The sequence below is a fragment of the Podarcis tiliguerta genome (assembly GCF_965153285.1).
Source record: "Podarcis tiliguerta genome assembly, chromosome: 13".
Taxonomy (NCBI): domain Eukaryota; kingdom Metazoa; phylum Chordata; class Lepidosauria; order Squamata; family Lacertidae; genus Podarcis; species Podarcis tiliguerta.
The window spans coordinates 53,527,107-53,541,897 of NC_139546.1; positions in this window are offsets into that span (position 1 = coordinate 53,527,107).

Genomic DNA, 14,791 nt, shown 5'->3' on the forward strand with positions numbered 1-14,791 from the left:
GCCACTCTGGACAGCTTTCAACAAAATATTAAAATACAGTAATGCAACAAACATTAAAAAACTTCCCTAAACAGGGCTGCCTTCAGATATCTTCTAAAAGTCTGGTAGTTGTTCTTCTCTTTGGCATCTGGTGGGAGGGCATTCCACAGGGCAGGTGCCACCACTGAGAAGGCCCTCTGCCTGGTTCCCTGTAACTTGGCTTCTTGCAGTGAGGAAACCGCCAGAAGGCCCTCGGAGCTGGACCTCAGTGTCCCAGCAGAACAATGGGGGTGGAGATGCTCCTTCAAATATACTGAATCAAGGCCATTTAGGGCTTTAAAGGTCACCACCCCTGCGCCAGTGCATTCTTTGGAGACCAGATCTGCTGTGCCTTTGGGTCCTGCCACCTGAGGCATTTGCCGCACCTTGCCCCAAGGTGTTTGGAGGCGCAAGTTTGTTCCCAAAGGCATCTAGCCGTCCGATTGGCTGTATGGTCAGTCAGTGTGTGATGTGATTCCTGGAGCTCGCTGCACATTTGGCGAGGGGTCTGGGCCGAGCCGGTGCATCGCCGTGATGCCGGCTGAGCTCTGGGGCCGGAAAGGTCAGGGCTTTATCAGGAGAAGGGGTCAGGTTTTGCACCCTGGCCCTATCTCCTGCTGATTCGGGGGAATGGCTGCTAACTGCCCCTGCTGCACTTCTGGGGCCTTGACTCAGCATATTCCTGCCTGGCTGCCAGGCAGCTGGGCCCCGTGACAGAGGAGGCCACGTTCCAGGGCCATGCCGAGAGCTGCTGAGGAAGATTTTCCAGTGACTCTCTCCTCTGGGGGAACGGACGACAACACACAGATGAACCCGGTGTCCCCAAACACCCACAGGATGACCGCAGCTGTTCCTGAGTGTCCGGGAATGCCCCACAGCAACCACCACGCTCCCCACACATGTCAGCCGAGGTTGCTCTGGGTATGGGGCAACAGGAGGCCTGGGCAGGAAGGTCAAGAGAGCAGAAAGGAAGCGGGGAATCCCTGGTCCTCTTTGGGGGCCAAGGAGCCACATGTGAGACAGAGAGGAAGGAAGGGAGAGAAGGGGCTGGAAGTACCTAAGAGGGCAGCACAGTTATTATTATTATTTATTTATTAAATTTGTATACTGACCTCCACCCGAAGATCTCAGGGTGGTTCACAGCATAAGTGTGCGGAGTAAAACCACAAAGTACGTAACAGGAACTGGAAGAGGAACAAAACAATAACTAATAAAGTTATTCGTCACTTTTTTTCCACAACGGCAATGCAACTTACAATATTGTAAGCCAAAAAACACATGTTGTTGTTTAGTTGTGTCCGACTCTTTGTGACCCCCTGGACCAGAGCACCCCAGGCCCTCCTGTCTTCCACTGCCTCCCACAGTTTGGTCAAACTCATGCTGGCACCTTCGAGAACACTGTCCCACCATCTCGTCCTCTGTCGTCCCCTTCTCCTTGTGCCCTCCATCTTTCCCAACATAAGGGTCTTTTCCAGGGAGTCTTCTCTTCTCAGGAGGTGGCCAAAGTATTGGAGCCTCGGCTTCAGGATCTGTCCTTCCGGTGAGCATTCAGGGCTGATTTCCTTCAGAATTGAGAGGTTGGATCTTCTTGCAATCCATGGGACTCTCAAGAGTCTCCTCCAGCACCAGAATTCAAAAGTATCCATTCTTTGGTGATCAGCCTTCTTGATGGTCCAGCTCTCACTTCCATACATCACTACTGGGAAAACCAGAGCTTGAACTATACGGACCTTTGTACATTAAAACCAGCATTAAAAAACACACACCCCTACATCAAAATAGTCCTGCGTTGCAGGGGGTTGGACTAGATGACCCACGGGGTCCCTCCCAATTCTACAATTCTGTGATTCTATGATGCTGCTAGATGAGCCTCATGGGGAGAGTGTCCTACAAGTGGGGAGCCACCATGGAAAAACCCCTTTGTTCTCATGCTGCCACCCTCTGGGCCTCCCGTGGAAGAGGGGGGCACACATAGAAGGGCCTCAGATAATGATCACAAGGTCCGGGTCGGTTCCTATGGGGAAAGAGGTAGCCCTTGAGATATTGGGGTCCTGAGCCATTTCGGGCCTTCAGAAACCAGCCCTTTGAATTGGGCCCAGAAACTAATGGCAGCCAGTGCAGTTGGCCCAAGATTGCACACACACACACACACACAACTCCGAATCCCTGGGTCCATCATGGCTTCTAAGGATGGCACACTGCACATGCCCAGAGTGCAGACAGCTCCAAGGGGCCTGGACCTGTGATGGACCCTGGCTTTAAGAAAGGTTTCTGTGCTGAGGCCTGGAGGACAGCATGACCTCTAATTAAATCAGGAGTGCATCACCTTGTCCTTGCCAAATGCACACATGTAGTGCCATCTGTGCGCAAAGGTGCGTCGTGGTGTCAGAAGTGCAAAGCCAGGTCCCTGCCCCCAAGACCCTCACGACTCAAGCTTAGCAGCACCAGAATGGCTGTGCCATGTAACCGGTTGCTCTGAAGGGCTGGGCACCTGCTTTGCATCCAGAAAGTCCCTGGATCAGGCCCCAAATGGCAATTTCCAGGTAGGAACCCTGGAAAGGCCCTGCTGCCGGCCAGTGTGGGCGTCACTGAGCGAGGGGAATTCCACCGGGTCAGACTCCATGCAAGGCCGCAGCTTCCTCTCTCTCATTCTGCACACCTGAGAGCCGGCGGTAGCGGACTGGTTAGAGTGTCGGCAAGTCGGAGACCTGGGTTCGAATCCCCCACTTGGCCGTGAAGCCCACTGGGTGACCTTGGCGGGCAGCCGCTGTCTTCTCTCAGCCTTGCCTACCCCACAGGGTTGTTGTGGGGATTAAGCAAGGAGGTGGGAGAAGAACCTCCTTCCCTGGAGGAAAAAGATTGGATAGAAATGCAAATGACAATACTGTTGGCACCCGTTTGTCTTGAGAGGCAATGGAGTGCACTTCCAGGGGTGAAGTGAAACCGCTGTGAGTTCCCCAGGGTGCAAGCCTGGGCAGTGTGTCTTGAGGTCCTGGGCTGCCCTGATGACAAGACCCCACTCTCGGCCTCCCAAATATTTCCTGCAAGGCAGCAGAGGTTTAGGATCAGAGTTTTCCTTCTCCCTTCCCAGGTGGATCAGCCCCACCTGCCCCTCACTTCCCTACACAGCAGATGCAGAAACTGCCTTCTTGACTGCTGGACCCCGTCTTGGTCTTGTCCACTCAATCGATCAGAGCCTGTCTTCACACACAGGGAAAGCCCCTAAATGAGTGAGGGTTTGAGACCCACCAGCTCCCCTCACCTGCTTTAGCCGGCCTGCTCCTGGCCTGTGGCTGCTGTCACACGCCAACAGCTTCTAGGGGTGTGTTCGGTGTTGGGGGAGAGGCAGTGTCTCTGAAGGGGGGGGTGTATTTTGCCCACCTTTAGTTCCCCCCCTTGTCCCTGCATTCATCTCTCAATTCACAATAATAGATTTGACACAGACTCTCCTCTTTGCCTTCTGCCTAAACCTTGAAGGTCGAGGGAGGGAGCTGTGTGTGAACTACGTGGGTTTGCAGCACTCTTGATTGTGGTCCAGGGTGAGAGCTGTGTGTGTGTGTGTGTGTGTGTGTCTGCACGTGCGTGGAAGGAGGAGGAGGGCAGCAGCAGCAGCAGCAGCAGCAGCGAGGCCCCTGCGCTCCCCACCCACGTGCGAAGGAAAACATGAATGAGAGGCTAACCCCGCCGGGATGCTATTTCTGTCCTGGCTGCTCTCCACGCCTCCGAGGCCCAAAATATCTCGCCTCCCCCGCGAGGGGGACACTCACCCGGCAGGCATCCCAGCCGCTGGGACTCCCGGGTTCCCTTCCCAGCACCGGGACTGGGAGAGAGGAGAGAGAGTGGATTTTTGTGGTCCACCCACTCAGCGGCTGGAGAGGGCCGGATCCCCGGATCCCCTCCTCCCGCGAAGCTTCCGTGTGAGCCTTGAGTCAGGCATGTGGCTGGAGGGGGCCGGCCAGGGGCCAAGTGAGTGGCCCTCGGGCAAGGACATTCCGAGCCGGCTGCTCAGACCGTCAGCCCAGCGGGACTCCGCTCCATAAAGGGCCAGGCTGGAGGTCTGGATCCGACCCCGCGCATCGCAGAGGAATGGGGTGGGCGGGTTACGCAACGGGGTCTCTGGGCAGCAGCGACTTTCCATTGCCCCGTCCCCCGCTCCCGGCCTGCTCTTGCTGAACAAGAGGCTGCTGGTGGGCCGCCCGCTCAGCGTTCCCAGGGACGGGAGGAGCTGGAGAGAGACAAAAGCGGGGAAGCCTCTGGGCCCGGTCAGCAGATGCCCGGGAGAAGACCAGAACAGCGGGGCCTTGGGCTGCTGACAAGCGGAGGCCTCCCCTGGGCTGACCCTGCCTCCACACACACACCGTGGTGGTCCTGAAACTGTGGCTTCCATTGTAGAATTGCCGTGTTGGAAGGCATGGACCCCCAAGGGACATCTAGCCCAACCCGGTGCAATAGCGCAGGGGTCGCAGCTGCTTCAGTGCCTGCAAACTTCATTTCCTTAAGCAGCTCCTCCCTGCCTTCCCTCAGGGCCTTTTCTGCCGGTCCCTGAGCCCTCAGGCCCTCAACATTTCTTTCCTCTGCAAGGAGGGATCCGAAAGGGGCCTTCCCAGCTCTGCTGAACAGAGCAGGAACCCCCAGACTCTGGAGGAAAGAGAAATAAATGAGGCTGCCCTTCACGGCCTAGGACCCTCATACCTACGGGATCGCCTCTCCCGGTCTGCCCCACGGAGAGCCTCAAGGTCCACAAATAGCAACACCCTAGAAGTCCAGGGCCCTAAGGAAGTCAGATTAGCCTCAACCAGAGCCAGGGCCTTTTCAGCACTGGCCCCGGCCTGGTGGAACGCTCTGCCTCATGAGACCAGGGCCCTGCAGGATCTGATTTCTTTCCGCAGGGCCTGTAAGACAGAGTTGTTCCATCTGGCCTTTGGCTTGGAATCAATTTGATCCCTTCCCCTCTTTCCTTTTTTCTTTTTTCTTCTGTGATAGAACTCCTATTTGGGGACTTCCCTGGCTTTTTTCTGGCCCACATAAGACAAGTCTGGATAGTTGGCCTTGGTGAAGACCTGACATTTTCATCCCCCCAAAAGTTTTTGAGTTTCTGCTGAAATGAGGCTGCGTTTTAATGTTGTGTTTTAATCTTGTTTTCTAAGTTGTATTTCAATCAATTGTTTTATATCTGGTGTTAGCCGCCCTGAGCCTGGTCTTGGCTGGGAAAGGCGGGGTATAAATAATTTTATTATTATTATTATTATTATTATTATTATTATTACCCGTTCCACCCTTGTTCCTTAAGAGGAGGCCCACAAACTGCAAACAGTGACTTCCAGGCGTCAGTCTTGTGACCCCTAAAATGTGTGTTTCTTCCATGGGGGCTCCTTCACAGGGGCAGAGCAGGCTGCCCACTCGGCCTGGAGGGCACCAGTTTGGCCAAGGCTGTATTGAGCTGTGTCACAGGGCACTGGGGCTTTGGGGTCCCCAGGAGAGACACTCCCCCAGGCCATTGGCCAAGGTTCTTGCTGGCTACGGTTGCTCAACCCTGGGCTCACCCATTTTTTTAAAAAGGAAAAGGCTTCACTGGCGTGAGTTTTGTTCTCGCCGCTGGACCCTGTAATGCAGCCGTGAATTCTTTTCCAAGGAAGGTTGAGTATTGGAAGATTTGGGACAGAAAACGTAATAAAAATTATATACCGAAAAAAGAGGAAGTCCTTCTGCAGTTGGTCTATGGAACTCACTCCCACTGGAGGCAGGCATGGCCACCAACTTAGATGGCTTTAAAAGAAGGTCGGACAAATTCGCAGAGGAGGAGAGGGCTATCGGTGGCTCCTGGCCACAATGGCTGTGCTCTGTCTCCACAGCTGCAGCCAGCAATGCTTCTGGGTATAGTTGCTGGAAAACACAGGAGGGGAGAGTTGCTCTCGCACTCGGATCCCGCCTGAGGGCTTCCCATTTGGCTGGCCACTGTGAGAACAGGATGCGGGACGTATACAGGCCATTTGGCCTGATACAACAGAACTCTGGTTATGTTCTCACGTCCGTACATTTTTTAGAACAATAGAATTGTGGAATTGGAAGGGACCCTGACAATCATCTAGCAGTCCAATGCCCTGCAATGCAGGAATATGCAGCTGCCCCATACAGGGATCGAACCTGCAACCTTGGCGTTATGAGCACTAGGCTTTAACCAACGGAACTACCCAGTGCTAGGCCCGTATAGTTAAAGCTCTGGTTTTCCCAGTCGTGATGTATGGAAGTGAGAATTGGACCATCAAGAAGGCTGATCGCCGAAGAATGGATGCTTTTGAATTCTGGTGCTGGAGGAGACTCTTGAGAGTCCCATGGACTGCAAGAAGATCAAACCTCTCCATTCTGAAGGAAATCAGCCCTGAGTGCTCACTGGAAGGACGGATCCTGAAGCTGAGGCTCCACTACTTTGGCCACCTCATGAGAAGAGAAGACTCCCTGGAAAAGACCCTGATGTTGGTGAAGATGGAGGGCACAAGGAGAAGGGGACGACGGAGGACGAGATGGTTGGACAGTGTCCTCGAAGATACCAGCATGAGTTTGATCAAACTGCGGGAAGCAGTGGAAGACAGGAGGGCCTGGCGTGCTCTGGTCCAGGGGGTCACGAAGAGGCAGACATGACTAAACGACTCAACAACAACCCAGTGCTAGATGCTTGCCAGGGTGGACCAGGGTGGACCATCTCTCACCTCCCCCTGTTTTGATGTTAGGGACACCATTTGCCCCCCTGCACCCTTCCATCACCTCTCCTGTTCTCCAAGCTGCCAGAACGATTACAAGGATAGCCAGCAGCTCCAAGTTCCTCCAGCACCCTGGAATTCCCTTTGCCCCAAACTCACTTAGGAGTCCTCAGACTGTTCTTCTTATTATTACTATTTCACTCTCCTGGGGTGCAAGAGTGTCTCCCTGTGTTATTTCCCGCCTTTGTCGTTATGCGGGAACAACAACAACAGCGTCTCGTGATATTCCGGCACAGAAGCTTTCATGGGTGACTCTCCGCTTTGTCAGATAAACCCCAAGCCCTTATCCTGAGTTCCTGGCAGAGTTGGCAGGGGAAGGAATTGTAAACAGTGAAGTCAGAGGAGAATGAAGTCCGTAGACAATGGCAGCTGCGCAACAAACTGTGTGGACATTGCTCCTGCTATCGCTGGCTTCCGGAGATTGACAGGCCCATTGGCACATGCAGCATGATAACAAGAAGAATCCCCAATTGTTTCAATTTGAGCTCTGGATTTCTAGGTGAATCCTGGGAGGCTGAAATCTCTCCCCGCTGGCTTTCGGGTATTGCCATTTCTCATGTCAGGTTTGTGTTCTTCTGCATGGACGCTGGCCTCTTTTACTTTAGTTATATTATTTGTTCTGCTTCTCTGGGGCTGAGCGCAATTCCCCTTCGGGGAGAAGACCGAGGTGACACAGAAGCAGAGTACTTTTGTCTTCTTCCTCAGAAAGCAAGACAGACATATTCCATGTGATTCTTCTTGCTGCAAACATAGCCTAAAGAGTCTCCTCGTGTGGTCTTAGAATCCCTCATCTGTTGTTGAGTCGCTTAGTCGTGTCCGCTTCTTCGTGACCCCATGGACCAGAGCACGCCAGGCCCTCCTGTCTTCCACTGCCTCTCCCAGTTTGGTCAAACTCATGATTGTAGCTTCGAGAACACTGTCCAACCATCTCATCCTCTGTCGTTCCCTTCTCCTTGTGCTCTCCATCTTTCCCAACATCAGGGTCTTTTCCAGGGAGTCTTCTCTTCTCATGAGGTGGCCAAAGTCTTGGAGCCTCAGCTTCAGGATCTGTCCTTCCAGTGAGCACTCAGGCCTGATTTCCTTAAGAATGGATGCGTTTGATCTTCTTGCAGTCCATGGGACTCTCCAGAGTCTCCTCCAGCACCATAATTCAAAAGCATCAATTCTTCGGCGATCAGCCTTCTTTATGGTCCAGCTCTCACTTCCATACATCACTACTGGGAAAACCATAGCTTTTACTATACGGACCTTTGTTGGCAAGGTGATGTCTCTGCTTTTTAAGATGCTGTCTAGGTTTGCCATTGCTTTCCTCCCAAGAAGCAGGCGTCTCTTAATTTCGTGGCTGCTGTCACCATCTGCAGTGATCATGGAGCCCAAGAAAGTAAAATCTCTCACTGCCTCCATTTCCTCCCCTTCTATTTGCCAGGAGGTGATGGGACCAGTGGCCATGATCTTCGTTTCTTTGATGTTGAGCTTTAGTCCATATTTTGCGCTCTCCTCTTTCACCCTCATTAAAAGGTTCTTTAATTCCTCCTCACTTTCTGCCATCAAGGTTGTGTCATCTGCATATTTGCATATCCCTCATCTACCTTTCAGCTAATGGAGACAGGGGGCTTCTTTTGTCACCCACCTCCACCTCCACCCCCACTCCCCGCAACCAGTTCCTCCATTGAGGCTCCTGCTTTGCTTCCAAGGAGTGCAGATCAGACAGCTGAGCTCATTTCGTCTAATCTTTCCCCCTTTGTCTTCTGTTTGGCTTCCGTGGGCCCCTCCTTTCCCTGGCTCCCTGCCATGTCTGCTGGAGAGATGCCATCACCCCAAGCCAGCCGACTGGCAAATATTTATCGGCTGGAGATGGAGGTGGGTGTGCCAGCCCCATATGGAGAGCAGCTGCTGGGGGGGGGGGGCAGGAGCTGAGCAAGGAAGGCCCTCTGCAGCTCCTGCAGGACTCTCTTACGGAAAAATCTAGGTGGGAGGCTGCTCGCGGGTCCCTGCGGAAGAAAGGAGTCCAGCCACCTGTTGGATGACTTCTGCAATAAAGTGTGTTTCCCTGTCACTGTCCAGCCGACGGGGTACCCCATATCGCAGAATGATGTCCTGTACAAGGGCTCTAGCGACCACTGAAGCAGTTGCTTTCTTACAAGGTGTTATGTACTGAGTTGAATAGGATCCAAATTGCAGCAGTCTGGTCCTAGAACAATAGGATCCAGAATTGCAGTAGTCTGATTTGTCTTAGAACAATAGAATTCAAAATGCAGCAGTCTGATTGGTCCTAGAACAATAGGATCCAGAATTGCAGTAGTCTGATTGGTCCTAGAACAATAGGATCCAGAATGCAGTAGGCTGATTGGTCCACAGGAGCCACCCAATCCAACTCCAGGTGGAAGTGAAGCCACAACCTGATTGGCCTACGGGAGAATCCCAGAATTAGCCAATGATGTGGGGCCGATTGTGTAAATAATGTATATAAAGCAGACATTTCGGGGAAACTTGCATTCCTCACTACTATGAGCTGAGTAAAGAGCATGAAATCCACACTCGACTCCGAGTATATTTCACAAGGGAATCCCTCCACCCAGGAAGAGAACTTATCCACTATGATTAGGGTGTGTTTGAACCCTTGGCACTGGGGCAGGTCGATAATATCCAGCTGCAAGCTTTCAAAAGGGATGAAAGCCCAAGGCCTGGCCCCAGGGGGCCGTCTAGGTTCACGTTTGGGGTTGAAGTTCTGGCATGCTATACAGTTCTTTGAAGCTGCTGTGGCCGCTGCAGCTGTCCCTGGAGCATACCAGCACCTCTGGACGTAGTCTATTAGTTTCCCTTTTCCCCAGTTTCTAAGAAGATAGGTGCTGGGGCATAATAATAACAATAACAATAATAATAATAATAATAATAGGGACACGGTTGGTGCTGTGGGTTAAACCACTGAGCCTAGGACTTGCCCATCAGAAGGTTGGCGGTTCGAATCCACGCGACGGGGTGAGCTCCCGTTGCTCGGTCCCAGCTCCTGCCAACCTAGCAGTTCGAAAGCACATCAAAGTGCAAGTAGATCAATAGATACCACTCCGGCGGGAAGGTAAACGGCATTTCCATACGCTGCTCTGGTTCGCCGGAAGCGGCTTAGTCATGCTGGCCACATGACCCGGAAGCTGTACGCCAGCTCCCTCGGCCAATAAAGCGAGATGAGCGCCAAAACCCCAGAGTCAGCCACGACTGGGCCTAATGGTCAGGGGTCCCTTTACCTATGAAAATAATAAAATAAAATAAAAAATGGGGGGGGGGGGAATGGCTTTTGGCACTTCAGGTGTATATTTTCAGTACCCACCTTATTTTTCTGGTTGCAAAATGTTTTCGATGCTGTACTGTGCCCTTAGGGTGAAGGACGGGGTAATTAAGAATGCTAATACTAATCTATTACTAATTATTTAAGCTTGACGTCTTCCAGGAAGGACCTGTCTCTCTGGCTCCAGAGACAACCCTATCGCCCCCCCTGCCCCCCCTCGGTGTCCCAGATCAATGCGGGAATCCTGGGACACCCCCATCACCACTGCCGCCTCCCCACAGACATTTGCCCCATGAGCTGTCCTTGATTCATGGAAGCCTCTTCCCCGCGATCTCCTGCTCCAGGCAGACTCGACTCAGCCCGGCATCACCACCCGGCGCTGATAAAAGCTGTGCCCGGGAGGTCCAAGATGGGCCTGAACTGAGAGGTGCTGGGGCTCACAGCGTCCTGGACCCCAAGGGGTTTGATGTGGCAGGAAAGGCCCTTGTCTGGCAGAGGGCAGGGGGGCCAATTGGATAGAATACTGCGGGGGCGGGGCCAGGTAAGCCCCGCCCCGCAGAATCGGTCACATGACGCAGGGCACACACACCACCTGAATGGGAATGCCCTTCGACTTTTCAAATATTTTATTGCAGGGGCTTCTAGGTGTTGGCTCCTATGACAGAGGGTGACTTAGCTGTGATTCCTGTACTGCAGGGGGTTGGCTAGATGATGCTATGATGCTATGATTCTAACTTCTTAGCTGGGGCGGCACTCTCCGCACGCTCAGAGGCTCCGTTGCTCATTGTCGGCTGATTCACATACCCCAGGATGGAGCTCTGGCAACTGAAAACAGATGCTGGCGGTCTAGTTAAAGGAACAAAATGCAAAAATGGTGGGTTTTGGAGTCTGTTCAGGGCTTCGAGTTCATCCCAGCACCAACTGGCAGCTTCCGCAGGAACCGGCTCAGGCACAGTGCAAAGCAGCCCAGCCAGATGGGCAGGGTATAAATAATAAAATTATTGTTTGAAAAAGTATTATCTGGTGGCCACTGGCCTTTGTTCTGGGTCCTTGGGGATAGGCTGCCTCTAAACATGGAGGTTTCCTCTTTGACGCTAGCCCATGTGGAGGCACTTGTTATGGGAGGGCAGACCCATAGCCCAGGGGGTGGGGGCTGCCTTGCACGCAGGAGGCCCAGGTGGAGAAACCTTGGTGGGGAGAGAGAAGCGCTGCCAGTCAGAGCGGACAATACCAGCCTAGGTCAGGGTGTGTGTGGCTAACTACAGGCGGCCATTCTCAAGGCTCCAACGCCCAGAGGGATCCAGCAGAGAGCAGGGCCAAAGGTGGGGGGGGGGTGAGGAGGAGGAGGATGCTGGAAGCCAGAGCCCAGCACCCTCTGGGTGGGATCTACCCACTGCCTTGCCAGGGGCTGGCTCATGCAGGGCAGTTTCACAGGGGGCCCATCCTGGCTATGAGTCCCGGGCCGCTATTAGCCTTCTTAAGCTGGGCAATGCATTTGGTTGGCCACTGTGAAGAGTGGGTGCTGGCCTCGATGGGCCTCTTTTCTTGGGCCCTGGCCCTCTCCCCAGCTCCCCCTCCCTCAATAGGGCCCATCAATCACACACACGCACCCCCCCCCCCAGCCCCCAGCTCCAGGTTCTCCCTAGCTGAGTCACCCCCAGCTGCCATGGAGCCGCCGGGTTTGGTGCAGCCCAGAATTCCCCGCCGGCCTTTATCTGCCGCCAGAGCCTTCCTCCGTCCTTCCGGTCCCTGTCGCTCCATCTCCGAAAAGGCCTTTCGGTTTCCTCTCTTTCTCCAGATGCTTCCTGAGGGGGGGGCGTCTCATCCTCATCCCAGATGCTTGGAAAGCCCCGAGGGGGGTGCCCAAGGAATGACTGGGCTTTCTGGGAAAGTGGGTGTCAGGGTGGAAGAACAGAGAGAGAGAGAGAGGAGGGGCTGCGATGGTTTCTTTGGTAGTTGGTGCATTGAAGGGGGCTGGACTAGATGCTCCTCATGGCCCCCTCCAAGATTCTGTGAAGAGCCTGCTGGATCAGGCCCACCGAGTCCAACACCCCCTTCTTACCGGGTGAGAAGCACCCAAGCCCAAGAGACCTCTGCCCTTTTGTGGTTTTCAACAACTGGGGTTCAGAAGCATCGCTGCCTCTGACAGTGGAGACAGAGCCTCCTGCAGCAGGGAGTTCCACAGTTTAACTTTGTGCTTTATAAAGAAGAGTTTTTAGGGGGTTTTGAATGTTTTATGTAGTTTTTCAATTTCATTGTTCTGCATGGGACAATGACAATAAAGGTATTGTATAACTTAGGTGGGGGGGAGGGCAGTGGACGCCCTGGCAGCGTTCCCCTTGCCATAGCCTGACCTGTACCTCCTGAGCTGCTCCCAGAGATGTTCTGCTTCATCCTCCGCGTCTGAACTGCTCCCTGTCACAGGTTCTTCCTGCTCACTAAACCCTGTTGCCCCTTCAGCATCCATCATCACCTCCTCCCCGCAATCTTCTCCCTCTGGCCTCAGGGTCCCACCACCAATCCCAGGGCTCTGAGCCTTCCTCCTCTGGGGTTTCCCTTGGGGGGGGGGCACCGCTCCCCTTCCTCCAGCCAGTCCAAGACACCGTGCAAGATATCATCCCAAACTCTAAGTGCTGCTGGAGGTGGCTGCCAATTCCTCCTCCTGCTTTTCTCCCCAGCGATGAATCAGGAAGAACCCACTCACCCCACTCGGGGCTCAGCCCCTGCCCCAGGGGGAAGGGGCGCCTGCCCTCTCCCTCCCTCCCAGACACAGACTCATCCCCACAGCCCCGGAGGCTCAGAGGTCTGGGTGAGAGTTCTGGGCGGGAGGCTGGGCTGTGCGCTATGAGCCCCTGCAGAGAGGAGCGGTGGGCGCGGCTGGCCGGCAGACAGACGCGGCGAGCTTGGCCACATGGAGAGACATGTGCCCGCTTGCTCCCTGCGCCACGGAGGAATGCCAGCCCTGTGTGTGTGAGTGTGCATGTGCGCGCACGGAGAGTTTCTTTAGCTCCCTGCACACACGTACACACAAGCGGCTACCGCGCAGCCACAACTCTGCTTTCTGTGGGCTGACGGTTTGGGAAACTATTCCCCGGGCAAAGTTTTCCTTCGGATGACAGAGGTCCCGAGCCCCAGCTTAGCACAAGGAGTTCAACGTGACAGATGGGTGGGGAGGGACGGGGGGGCACACCCAGGATCCCTGCCAGGTCCCACACAAGTCTCAGAGCAGCAGCCAAGCTGAGTCACTGCTGTCTCTTGTCTTGGAAGAAGGCGCGGAGCCGGCTCTTGAGGAATCCGAGGATCGCGGAGAGGCGAGCAGGGGCGGGGGGAGCTCTCTGAGTGACAGGGCAGGAGTTTTCTCACCAGCACCAAAACGCTTCACCGGCCAAAGTGTGTATAGGGGGGAGGCCTGCCAGGATCCTCCCTCCTGATAAAGAAAAAAATCTGGGGTGCGGATTTACTCCGCTGCCCAGCTCCTTGGGGCGCCCCTCTCTCTGGTCAGCAAAGGAAGGAGTCTCCAGCCAAGTTAAAGAAGCAGACAGCGGTCAGTAGACCTGATCTTTATTTGTTGCAGCAAGGTTCAAACACACAAAGAGCGGGGAACCCCCCAAGCGTGAACTTTTAAGACCTCTCCCTATTTCCCATAATACGTTTTCCAGCAGCATCCCCATACAAATAGGTCACAAAGTAATAATAATAATAATAATAATAATAATATTTTATTTGTACCCCGCCCTTCCCGGTTCAAAAACCGGGGCTCAGGGCGGCTAACAACAAATTTAAAACAATTATAAAAGAAAGGTAAAGGTACTCCTGCCCCTACGGGCCAGTCGTGTCCGACTCTAGGGTTGCGCGCTCATCTCGCTCAAGAGGCCGGGAGCCAGCGCTGTCCGGAGACACTTCCGGGTCACGTGGCCAGCATAACATACGGTATAAAAACATGGATAAGTAGGAGAGTTTGGCATTTAGAAACATGAGCCTGTCACCCGTCCCTTTCAACAGCTCCCGTTCCCGACACCTTTTAACTACCCTCTTCCCCAAAGAACAATAAAAAGTATTTACACATCGCTCGGGCTGCCGGGCTTTCCTGCGCTTCTCCTTTGAAAGTATCAGGATTCAATCCACTACCCGATGGATGTCTGTCTGGGGTATGTGCTGGCCTTGATCGGGAGTATGTGACCTTGTGCTTAAGGGATTGTGGATTCCCCTCTTCCAGAGGAGTCATTAGCCGTAGGAAGCAAGGGAATCCCCCAAACCGTCGAATTTTGGCGATTATTTGATTCTATTTTGGAACCAGCACCATTCATGGTATCTGCTTATTGCTACAATTTTATAGACTGCTTATCTGAGCCTCTTTGCCGTGGTGTGTTTATGGTGCTTGCATAAATGGTCATTGTCCTGGCCTTAGTTCGAGGCTGTGGTGGGGACTTGGGGTTTGGGGGGACTTGTTTAACTGCCCCCCCCAATTCCTGGTTTTAACACACCAGTGGGTCTCTGGGGTTGGTGTGAGAGATGCATGCTGTAGATTGAAACGTTTGCAACAGGTAGGAGAAGCCGGCCCCATATATTTGGGTAACTAAAACACAGCTATAGATGTATCTTATCTCTGCATATTCCCTGGGCACCACATTGGGCAAAGATTCCTGCAGCAGGGGGGCTGGACTAGATGACCCTGGGGACCCCTCCCAACTCTACAGTTCTATGATTTTCCAGATCCAAAGGATTCACCACC